The sequence below is a fragment of the Hemitrygon akajei genome, chromosome 10, assembly GCF_048418815.1.
Source record: "Hemitrygon akajei chromosome 10, sHemAka1.3, whole genome shotgun sequence".
NCBI lineage: Eukaryota > Metazoa > Chordata > Chondrichthyes > Myliobatiformes > Dasyatidae > Hemitrygon > Hemitrygon akajei.
Genome location: NC_133133.1, coordinates 25,821,220 through 25,833,880, shown reverse-complemented (window position 1 = coordinate 25,833,880; position 12,661 = coordinate 25,821,220). Strand labels below are relative to the sequence as shown.

The following is a 12,661-nucleotide window of genomic DNA, read 5'->3' as shown; positions in this document are numbered from 1 at the left end:
TACGGTCAATCATGGAAAACCCTGAACATCCTCTGCATAGCACCATCCAGAGACAGAGAAACAGCTTCAGCGGCAGGTTGCTATCGATGCAATGCTCCTCAGACAGGATGAAGAGATCATTACTCCTCAATGCCATTCGGCTTTACAATTCAACCGCCAGGGGTAAGATATGTTAAAGTGCCGGGGTTAGGACTGAGCTTAAGTTACCATTCAATGTATTTTAGTGAACTTTTTAAAAGCTATTTATTAATGCTTTTTGAGAGGGTGATTTTAGATGCATATCATATTATACTGAGTTAAGTATTGTATGTAATTAGTTTTGCTACAATAAGTGTATGGGACATTGGAAAAAATGTTGAATTTCCCCATGGGGATGAATAAAGTATCTATCTATCTATCTATCAGAATGGAACTCCAAAGCCCTGAGCTGTAATAGCATTGCACTAACCGCTATGCTACCATGGCAGCCATATGTTTCAAACACAAGAAGATCTATAGATGCTGGAAATCCAAAGCAACACACTCAAACTGCTGGAAGAACTCAGCAGGCCCATGGAAGAGAGCAAACAGTTGATGTTTCGGGCCAAGACCCTTCATCAGGACATATGGGTGTTTGCCCATCATCAGGACATACACCCACATGTTTGCTTTTTGTCAGAGATTTAGTGTCTTTTAAAAATAAACGGTGAATTTAATTGATCTGTATCGTGGTGTCTGAACAATGGATAGGACAGTATTCACCTATTCTTTTTTCTAGTTACGAAGAATACCAGCTTTAATCACTTTCTCAATATATATGTATCTACTTGCCACTTGCTACAACATCTTGTTAAGACTATAGCAGCTGTTAATTGGACTCGGGTTGAGTCCTCTTGATCAGCCATAACTCTGTCTTTCTACATGTTCAAATATGTCCTTGCTTTATTATACCATCAGGCATTGGGAAAAAAAGTGAGCTGTTTCTTGGTTGAGAAACTGTTTGGATATTCAAAAGAGTAACTGTCTTCCCTTCTGGCTAATATAAAGCAGAACTTAAGTTGGGTTGCAAGTGTGTTCTTGGACACATCATTGAATCCTAGTTGGCTTAATACTGTCCTTTCAAATTCTATCAGAGCAAGCAATTGTAGCAATTAGAGTGAGTTTTGATAAGTCAACAAAGTAGTATATGCCAATACTATGTGATGTATATAATTACTTTAAAGCATGTAACTATATAACATATTTTATACAAGAATGTAGCTTCTACCCTACTGTATATATCCTAATGTAATTTGTATCTCACTGTCATTAGACTCTTGAATGGATCTCTTGTATGATAAAATGGAGTCTTGGCCTCACAATCTATCATGTTATGACCTTGTACTTCATCATTTTACCAGCACTGCTCTCTTTTCAGTAGCTTTATTCTGCTTGTTTATTGTTTTACTTTATTCTAGTTCAATGCACTTTGTAATGAATTGATTTGTATAAACAGTATGTAAGACAAACTTTTCACTGTACATGTAACAATACTATTATACAGGTTGAATTAAGTGTTCTCGCAGAACTGTTATTCAGCATCAAAACTACTCAGCTAATGTGTACAAGGTGTGTGTTGAATACTTTTAAATAATTGATTCTTTTGAATTCCTGCAAGCAAAAGAGAGCATATCAAGAAGCTCAAACAATAGGTTTTTTTAAACCCCAGTTCTTGGTGCAACACTACTGTTATGCTTAAAATATTAAATGTGTCTATTAACCCCAACATGGTATATATCTACAGTGTTGGCATGTGGCCAAGTGGTTAAGACGTTCATCTGGTGATCTGAAGGTCACTAGTTCGAGCCTTGCCTGAGGCTCCGTGTGTGTCCTTGAGCAAGGCACTTAACCACACATTGCTCTGTGGTGACACTGGTGCCAAGCTGTTTGGGTCTTCATGCCCTTCCCTTGGACAACATCGGTGGCGTGGAGAGGGGAGACTTGCAACTTGGGCAACTGCCTGTCTTCCATAAAAAAAACCTTGCCCAGGCTTGCGCCCTGGAAACTTCCCAAGGCACAAATCCATCGAGACTAACGGACCTACTGATATATCTACAATATGGTAAATGGGTTTTCTTCCTAGGACAGTGCTATGACATGGCTAAACAATAGGGTGACAGTAGAGTTGACTCCTAATCATGTAATTATGCCCATTAAATGACATCATTATGAACCTTATGGTGCTGGAGGAGGTGTGCAGGAATAGAAAGAGTGGATGTAGGAAAGTAAAGCTTGGATACATCTGTGGCTTAAAAGATGAGATCACCGGCCTCTTAGTTGGTTGCATGTCAGCTCTTCAGTCAGTGGTGTGAGAGGATGTTTTGATGTGAAACCCAGAAATATACATTGGTTTGAGTTTGGGGAGGGTCTTCACAGGTTAGCTTGGAGGATTCACTCCAAACCTGTGCTTTACTGACCTTATGGATCTAGTAGCTATCAACCAGGTTTCACCAAAGTAGTTAAGTCAATAAGAGCATTAACATTTAAATGGACTTCATTTTAACATTTTAAGTGTTGCTGAACTCTCTAAATACCTCAACAGGTTGGCTCAAATTTGGAACTGGAATTAGGTTATTATCACATGTACCCGGGTGCAGTGAAAAGCTTGTCTTGCTTACTTTATATTGCTCAGTGCATTGAAGAAGATCAAGGTAAAACAATAACAGAATGCAGAAAGAAGTGTAATAGCTACAGAGAAAGTGCAGTGCAGGAAGTGATTTGGAGTTGAATTTCAAATTTTCTAAAACAGAAATCTCTTGCACTGCCCAAACCCATCTGTTGGAGATGGCATGTGATTAAAAGTACTTGGGGCAGCATGGTAGCATAGTGGTTAGCACAATGCTTTACAGTACAGTTCCTGCCACTGCCTGTAAGCAGTTTGTACGTCTCCCTGTGACCACATGGATTTCCTGTGGGTACTTTGGTTTCCTCCCACATTCCAAAGGTGTACCAGTTGGGAGATTAATTGGTCATGGTCCTGTGGTTGGGCTCAGGTTAAATGGGGGGGGGGGGGGGGGGGGAGAGTGGTTGCTGAGCAACACAGCTCGAGTGGTTGGTTCTGTGCCATATCTTAATAAATAAAAATAAAATAAATTGTGCTCATTGCCTTTAAGCCAAAGACCAGAAACCAATCTCTAAATATAATCATCATTGCACTCTCCTGATAAGGAATTAAAGAAGCAAAAGTCTGTTTTTTTTACACTAGCTAGCAATCTGAGCTAGTAATTTCATCTACGGGGCTTGAGTGATTTCAAAACTGAGAGATCTGCTATCCACACTCTCCCTTGATCAACTACAAAGTTTTGTTGTAGTGACTATAACTTTAAATCGCAGAGTCACAAAATACTACTAGGATGATTATTACTGGATGAAAGGTCTAGAAACGTTATTTCTAATCCAATTATGCTAGTGATATACAAAAAAATTGATAGAGGAAGCCATTTGTCTCAGTGTCCATCATAGCTTCTTCTATAGCTATCTATTCATCTATTGTCCCTCCCTTCTCTCTATAGCACTGGGAGTTATTTTCCTTATATGATACAATTCCCTTTTTAAAAACCTCATAAGTACTTTCACCATCCTTATGAGCAGAAGGAACCAAAGATCCTTGCATCTTGTAAGTCCTTTGCCATCCTCTTAAACTTCTGCTTCCATGTCTTTAAGGCATCTATTAAAAGGAATAACTTAATTCTGCTTAACCTAATCTTAAACCCATTATGATCATGTCTACCTCCACCAAACTCCTCTTTATCTTGTTCCAAGAGCAAGTCTACTTTCTGCAATCTAACCTTGCAGCTGAACTCTATTGGCCCAGGAATATTCCAGTAGTTCTTTAATGAATACTGTCCAAAATTTGTTACATCCTTCCAGATGTGTGATGACCAAGGTTGGATGCCTGTTTAGTTTGGTTTAGCGTTTTTTATGTTTTTGTGAAGTCCAGGATCCCTGTATGTTCTTCTAACTGCTCCCTCAATGCATCCTACCAGTTACAAATTTTTAAAACATGTATATCCAGGTGTGTGTCTGTTTCTGACTGTGATCCATATCTGTATGTTATTCATAACTGGCCTGATTTATTTAACACTTAATTAACTCTGAACTACTGGGTGTAATGTCAAAGGAACTCATTCCTTTGTATCAAGCAGCATGGCTTAAATTTAATAAGACTTGTGACCTAATGCACTCTGGATTCCTTCACCACAAGGACTGTTGCGGGTTCATGAAATCTGTTCTTCATCACAAAAATGAGGTACATTAGGAATGACCATTCAGTTCTGGCCTTAACAGCGACTTTCTCAACCCATGAGAATATAAAAATCAGCGTGAAATATTTACAGATCTGTAAACTAAGAAGTGAAGTATCAATATTAAATCAACTGTGACTGATGGTGAAGTCTCAATTTATTAATTACCCAGTAGATGCCATCAAGTAATAATTAGTACTTGATGATGGCAGCTGGCACAATACATTAGTGTCACCTTCTGCTCTGATGTCTGATAGTGCAAAATATATTGTTCATTTCTTGTGTCTTAGGTCCACCTGAGAAATGGCATTGATTTTGTAGACTCCAGTGGAACATTGGGAAAAATTAATGGTTTTTAGAGGTGACAAAGAAATATTAGAAGGACAAGCGTTCCTATCTGTGGCAAATCAGACCTTTCTAATAGCCAGCACCCTAGTGTGGAAATTGAATTTCTTTTATAGGATACGCACCTCTCAAGACTTATTCTGAATTTGCAATTGTGCAAATTAGATCTAATTGCTTGGTTTAATTCTAAATTAGTCTTAAGAGATTGTGAGTGGGAGATGAGGAGTTTTTCATAGAGGTGTTTTTAATACAATTTAATTTAATAATAAGAAAGGGGATCAAGAATAGACCATACTGTCCATTGAGTCTACTCTGTGTTCAGTCAGATTAGAGTTGGTCCTTAGCTTCAACTCCATTTTCCCATTCGATCTTCCTTTCCCTGGGAAAAGCATTTTCAAAGCTTTATAGATTTCAATTTTGAAATTGCCCATAAATTGCACATTTAGAAATATTGGGTGGAGAATATATTGCCTCACAACTTCTGAGTAAAATATTTTTTCCTTATCTCAATAATGATGCCAAGTTCTTGCTTTGAATTGGTTCTAGATTCACATTTCTGGGCAAGAAGCCCTTCAGTTTATATCCTGCCAAACCATCCAAGAACTTTGTTTAAATGAGCTTGTGTTCATTCTAAACTTTAGTGAATACAAATTTCTACCATCCAATGGGAGAACTCATCCCAGCAATCGATATGTTAAAACTGCATTGTACCGTAAGAAAAAAAGAGACTTAGCGGCCACTCTATTAGGTACACCCTCTCACTAATGCAAATATTTAATTAGCCAATTATGTTTCAGCAACTCCATGCCTAGAAGAATGGAGACACCATGAAGAGGTTCAGTTGTTGTTCAGACCAAGCATCAGAGTAGGGAAGAAATGTGATCTAAGTGACCTTGTTGGTGCGAGTTGGGGTGGTTTGAGTATCTCAGAAATTGCTGGTTTCTTGGAATTATCAAGCACAACAGTCTTGAGTTTACAGAGAATGGTGTGGATAAAAAAACATCCAGAGTGAATGACAGTTCTGTGGATAAAAATGTCTTGTTAATGAGAGAGGTTAGATCAAAATGTTCAATCTGGTTCAAGCTGACAAAGAAGGCCCCAGTCTAACCACACGGTACAACAGTGCACAGAAGAGCCTCTCTCAATGCACAGAACGTTGAACCTTGAAGAGGATGTGCTACAACAGCAGAGGACCACACTGTGTTCAATTCCTGTACCTGATTAAGTGACCACTGAGTGTATATTTTTTCATGGTGAGGAGACCTATTCTCCCAATTTGGTTTTACCAAAGCTTTACAGAACTGGAGTTGTGAAGAGAGCTATATTTAACTTAGAAATTAATTTTGACATTTTATCTGTTCTCTTCCGTGCATATCCAGTAAAATTCCCTAATTGTTTTAAAATGTCATATGACTGTCTTGTTTTGTTGGTATTATCCTTTCTTTAAAACTCCCTTACTGGATTATAAATACAGAATATATCTGGAGAGTCTAGGACCAGAGGACACAGCCTGAGAATACAAGGATGTCCCTTTAGGACAAAGATGAGGAGGAATTTCTTTAGCCAGATGGTGGTGAATCTGTGGAATTTATTGTTACTGACAGCTGTGGAGACCAAGTCATTAAGTATATTTAAAGCTGACAATGATAGATTATAGATTACTAACTGCTTCAAAGGTTACGGGGAGAGGGCAGGAAAATGGGGTTGTGAGAGGCAATAAGTCAGCCCTGACCAAATAGTGAAGCTGACTTGATGGGCCAAATGGCCTAATTGTACTCCTCGGTCTTGTGGTCTTCTGGGAGCTATAAAGTGAACGGCAAGGCCCTGAAGAGTGTTGTGGAAAAGAGGGATCTGGGAATGCAAGTGCACAGTTCGCTAAGAGGCAGATAGATAAATAGATACTTTATTATTCCCAAAGTGCCACGGTAACATTACAAGTGCACAGATATACAAATATTACAAGTGAAGTAAGAAAGAATAAAAAATAAGTTTCCTTAAAAATAAGATGTACAAGATTTAGAAGTCAAGTTGCAAGATTTACAAGTTCATACTGATATGATAGTGCAAGAATTACCATAATATTATACAGTATTGGGTGCACATTCACACCATGCAGATGGTGTAGTGATGGTAGTATTGCGCAGGGTGTCTGCAAAAGCAGGGTGTGGTAAACAGAGGTTAATAACATTGTAACAAGAGGGGGTCATCACTTCCCCGGCTATAGGTTGACCCATTATAGAGTCTAATGGCTGGGGGTAAGAATGACCTCATATGGTGCTCTTTGGAGCAGCATAGTTGTCAGTCTATTACTGAAAGTGTTTCTCTGTTCAGCCAAGTTGCCATGAAGAGGGTGAGAAACATTGTCCAGCATTACCAGGATTTTACATAGGGTCCTTTATTCTACCACACCCTCCAGTGTGTCCAGTTTGACTCAATTAACAGAGCCAACCTTTCTAATCAGTTTATTGAGCCTGTTGGCATCACCTGTGTTGATGCCATTGTCCCAGCACACCACTGCATAGCAGATTGTAATGGTGACAACAGACTGGTAAGACATGGGAAGGAGAGGCTTGCATACTCCAAAGGACCTCAGTCTCCTTAGGAAGCAGAGGCAACTCTGGCCCTCACACACACACACCTTTGTGTTGATGCTCCACTCAAGTTTGTCATCCAGGTGCACTCCTGTTTGAAGCTCAGAAATGGTAAGAAATATTGACAGGAGTTATCTACAGGCTCCTAAACAGTGATGATAATGCATTTTATATATATATATATAGTATATGCTTTGTATATAATCGTATATGTTTTGTTTTTGATGAGTATATAAAGTAACTAATGAAAGAAAAGCCTATTTTAGATTTAGTAGTATTGTGTAATGAGAAAATTTAATTGATTATCTGGTGGTTAACGAGCCTTAGAAGAGCAGTGATCACAATATGATTGAACTTTATATAAAAATTGATCGTGATTTATTTTCAATCTGAAGCTAAAGACTTAAATTACAATAAAGGAATTCATGGCCTTGATTCTTGAAACAAAATTAAAGATGTGATTTAACAAAAAAGTGAAAAAGGCCCAGTCATGCCTATGAAGATAACAGTACTAGATCAAAGGAAAAGGCTTTTTATGCACCAAAAAACTATAAGCCTGGAAATACTCGCAAAGGAAGACCAAGGCATTGAGAAGGGAAGGGAAAAGTAATATTGAGTAGTCTGGGGAGCAACAAAAAGATGTCAAAATATGAGCCAAAATGGAAAAAAAGAGCTAACGTGCATCCTTCACATGCTGAGATGGTAGAAACTATATTGGGGACTAAAGAAAATGCAGAAAAAAATTAATATTTCACAGAAGATTCAAGAGATAATGGGCAACAACATCTAGAATGAATGAGGAGTAATAGTAAAAAAAAAAATAAGTTGTGGATAAATTAATAGGTCTGAAAGGTGATAAAAAAACCAACACTTGATCTAATGGATTTGAAGGAGCTGGCTATGGCAGTGGTGAATATACTGGTTGTATTCTAGCATTTTGTGGAATCTGGAACATTTTTTCACAGGTTGGAAGGAAGTGTTTAAGCAAGGAGAAAGAAAACAGAGAGCCATATTGTGATGGGGAAAGTGCTTAAATCTGTTAACTTAAAGAAGCAATAATGGGACAGTTAGAAAATGGTTGGTTCAGGTGGAGTTGGCATGGATTTATGAAAAGTAAATCATACACAGCTAACCTATTTTTGGATGTTGTAACCAAGAGATCAGATGAGGGTAAATAGTTAATGTTGTGACTTTCAGAAGGCTACTCACCACTAAACAAAATTAGTTTACAGACTTCAGCATTAAACTTATAATTGTATCCGGGACACACATTCCATTCATTCAGACCCTCTCTCCACTGTTTCAATCTCTTTTTCAACCCGCACAGTTTTCTCTATATCTTTTCCAGCAATTCTAGGGACTCATTCTCCCAACTTATTGAATTCCCACGGAACCTATTTTTCTGTACATTAATTGTATTTTTCTTCCTTCGTGCAGTCTTTCCCCACTTGTATCTATGAATCCTTCTGATGCCTTCTACTTTTTGACAGTTTTAAAATTTCCTGGTTCCATGGTTTTCTCCATGCAATAACATGATAGCTCAAAGGCCCTCTTCTTCATTCTCATTTTCATGTCCAACCAGACTTGCTCCTCCACCACCTTCACCTGGCTGAACATTGTCAGAATATATCACAATTTCTTGAATCTCCTTCACTTCCTCCAGATCAGAAATGGTAGAATGTTAATCGAATTCACTTATTGAACATGTAGAGTAATCCTCAGAGCACCACCATAACTACTTTTTATGGTACTTTTTATAACTATTCCTGCTATGTATTCATGTGAAGATCTTGAAAGCTTTACGATTTCTGTGGCAGTTTTCAACATATTCTGATATTCATTAGTTGTTAACATGTCTCTTCAACCCATCTCATGTTCACTTGGTCCACCTCTGGCTTTTTTCATTCCTGTACCTCCATCTCATCAGAAAGGTTAATGACCTTCATGAGCCCATAGACTCCACAACTGTCTTAAGTACATCCCCTCATGAAAGGTCTCTATTCTGTTCTCCCAGTTTGTCGGGCTCCATTGCAACAATTCTACTGAGGAGACTTTCCCAGCCAGTGCTTCTGAGATGCCTTCCATTTATCTCATCTACTCAACCATAGTTGACAGTGCTCTCACATCTTTTTAGCATCTGGTGTTTTTCTTTTTTGCTTTTTGATTGTAGGATCAATAAGTTGAATCATCTATTCCTCTTTCAGCAAATCCACTTCCGATGAAGGGTCTTCTATTGTGTCAATGCCATTGAATATGAGATGGAAGTAGACTTCCTCTTATTGTGATGATTATTTTATTAGATCTTGTACTGCATGAACATACTTTGCCTCTGATCAGCCAAGACTAAATGTTGTCCAGGTCTTCCTACTGCAGGCACAGTTTTCTTCATTGGAGGAGATGCAAGTGGAATTAAATGTTGTACAATCATTACCTAACCTCTTTAATTTTGATGGTGGAAAGTTCACTGATTAAACAGTTTGCAATAGATGACCATGCAGGGTATTCTTAAGCTGCAGTGCTTTGTCTCACAAATTCTCAAGCATTATCCATAATGCTGAAAATGACTATCGGCATTTTCTTTTCCTTTGCATCCAGTTTTGAAAATGCTTGTGTTGCTTATTCAGTCAAATACTGCAACATCAAAGAAAGTTGTTTTTGTTTTTGCTCCGGAACTTAGTCTTTCTGTTCATGCTTGGACTGAATCTGTCTAGAGCCAAGTGGTCTAAACAGAGCATCAGTGAGGGGGCTAATGTTGAGGGCATACTCCAAAAGCATAATCATCAACAACTTCCATGACTTATTGATTGAACATAAATGAATGGGGGAGTAAGTCCAAAGATGTATGGGTTAGTAGGTTAATCAGTCACATGAGTATAATTGTGTGCTCTGGGCTCATTGGGCCAGATATTATGCTGTATCTCCAACAGTAATGAATAGCCATGTCACTTTTTTGTTTGTTTCCTACCTTGGCATGGTGATTGGCTCACAAAACAAAGGACAGTGTGATCATTCCTACCACTTCTGTCACGGATGCAGAAATAGATTTTTCTTTTATGTTTGTTTATTCATTTCTCATAAGCCTCATTGGGCAGCTCAGTCAGTATCTGTGCCAATGAACTGTTTCAATAAACTGCCTAGTTGTTTTTTTCCATTGACATTCAAACAATGGATTATGTTAAGCATGTAGTCTCCCTATCGTATTTGACCTGATGCTGTGAGATATCATTGGGTGTGGAATCAAATGTTGAGGACTCCGGGGACCCTTCGAGAGCGTGTACTTTGTGGTGGGCTTGTCATGTAGCTGGACATTCTGGGAAACAGAGGCTGGAATGTTGGTTGAAAGATATGATTCTGTGACTCTGTTGCTGTGATGCCCTTTACTGTCTTACAAGTGGCATGTGATACTGGTGGAGAGGATTTTACTGATCAGCTGGGCTGGGTATAGTTTTTTTGATGCCTGGATCAGTGTCCAGAGGCAGATGCGCTGTCCCGCCATGATAGGCAGGGATACCGGAGGGGCCTCTGACTCCTCCCCCTTTCTCTTCTTCCTTTTGCTGTTGTGTGCCATTCACAAATTGCTTCAGCAACAAGCAAATTGCTTCTCGTCACATCACTGCTTTGTGGGGAAGAGCTGCAGCTTCAGGCAGTGAACCAGGATGGTCAGGTGACAGGGGGGATGGGGGGAGGTGGAGTGAGCTTTTTAAAAAAAAGAACGAGTACATCTTTGTCGATCTGCGCACATTACTGTTTATTTTCTCATCAGGCGGCCTTGGCAAGAAGCAAGAAGAAAAGTGCAACACAAAGCAGACAGTTTCAGCAGCCCTGGGAATTCTTATGCAGCAATTGTGAAAGATTTCTCAGTTTTGGAAAGATCAGAATTTTGCTTGCATTGGATGGCCTGGTGACCTTGATGTTGTTTCTCCTGACTGTTAAGTCATCATGCTATGTATTGCATCCCACTGAAGGCATCGAAAGAAAATTACCTCAGCCTTTCTGTACAATGCGGCATCATTCATAATTGTGAAATTTCAGTTCAAATGGCAGAGGGGGGACCAAATTTGACTGTTGTTAGCTGTTAGCAATGGAATTACATTACTTATCTGTATGTCTACCTTGTGCCTGTCTCAGACTATCATTGGGGAGTGATAAGGGCTTACTTGTGTGGATGGAGGAAGTCAAACTTTGCTGCTTTCTTTCATGCCTTAGTTCAATTCTGATTCTCTTTCCTCCTCAACTTTCTTTTAGTATTTAACATTTCAACACAGTTGTAGAATCTGAGGCTCAAGATTATATTTTGAATTGCTAGATGTTCGTTCTGTGAATACTTTCTGGAAACATCAGATACGTAGGGCTGAAGTAAAAGGTTATCAGCAAACCAATGTGCAAACTTGGCAGAAGCCTTTAGCAGAGTAATGAACAACAGCCACAATATAGATAGTTCCATTATAATGTGCTGTCTATGTTCCTAAGAAACCTTGTGTTATAAAAAGTCACATTTTAGCAGAGCAAACTGTAGTTGCCTTCAAAAAAACAGCTGTCAGAATCAGGTTTGTTATCACTGACATATGTCAAGAAATTTATTATTTTTGCAGCAGCAGTACAGTACAATACATAGAAAAATTACTATATGTTACAATAAGAAATATAAGTAAGTACAGTAATGCAAAAAGAGAGCAAAATAGTGAGGTAGTGTTCATGGACCATTCAGAAATCTGCCGGTGGAGAGGAAGCTGTTCATTAAACATTGAGTCTGTGCCTTCAGGCTCCAGTTTCTCCTCTCTGATAAGAGCAGTGCGAAGAGGATATGTCCTTGGTGGCGAGGGTCCTTAATGATGGGATGCTACCTACTTGAGGCATCACCCTTTGAAGATGTCATTGATGGAGCTGGCTGAGTTTACAATCCTTTATCTGATCCTATGTATTGGTACCTCCATACCTGATACCAATGTGGCCCCCATAATGCAAACAGCATTTCCCAATCCATCAATCACATTATAACCAACTCACATCATGGAACCAGCATTATAGCAGAATTGCCTGTAATTACATTAAAACTGCAAGATCCTGCACATTATTTTAAATTTGTGGAATTATCCTTCTCATGTTTTTGTGTCTTTCCTCGACTGCTGGAAACTCCCAGATACATATGGCCTCTCTCAAAACACTTATGGCCATAATCTTTTATAATGGTTGAGTTATTGTTGCTTCAGGTAGTTGCACATCAACATGGGCAGAATTCAACATCATTGACATTTTACCATATCTTCCTATGAAGCTCAAATCTTCTCAGTGACACTGAGCTATACAATTGGCCTTTAACCAAACCTGATCACAGGTTCAAGTTTAGTATTCCAAATTTTATTTTAATTTATTTTAAAGAATATCCAGTTTGCCAGCTTTATAAATAAATAAAATCCATGAATAGTTATGCAGCCAGGAAATGAGGCAATGTTGGCCAACACA

General features: G+C 38.7%; 1 protein-coding gene across 1 annotated transcript in view; it reads left to right on the top strand.

Moving 5' to 3' along the window:
* The window catches only part of LOC140734236 (neurite extension and migration factor-like), a 278,558-nt gene that overhangs the window by 69,727 nt on the left and 196,170 nt on the right, over positions 1–12,661 (top strand). The gene's annotated exons all lie outside the window — the stretch shown is intronic.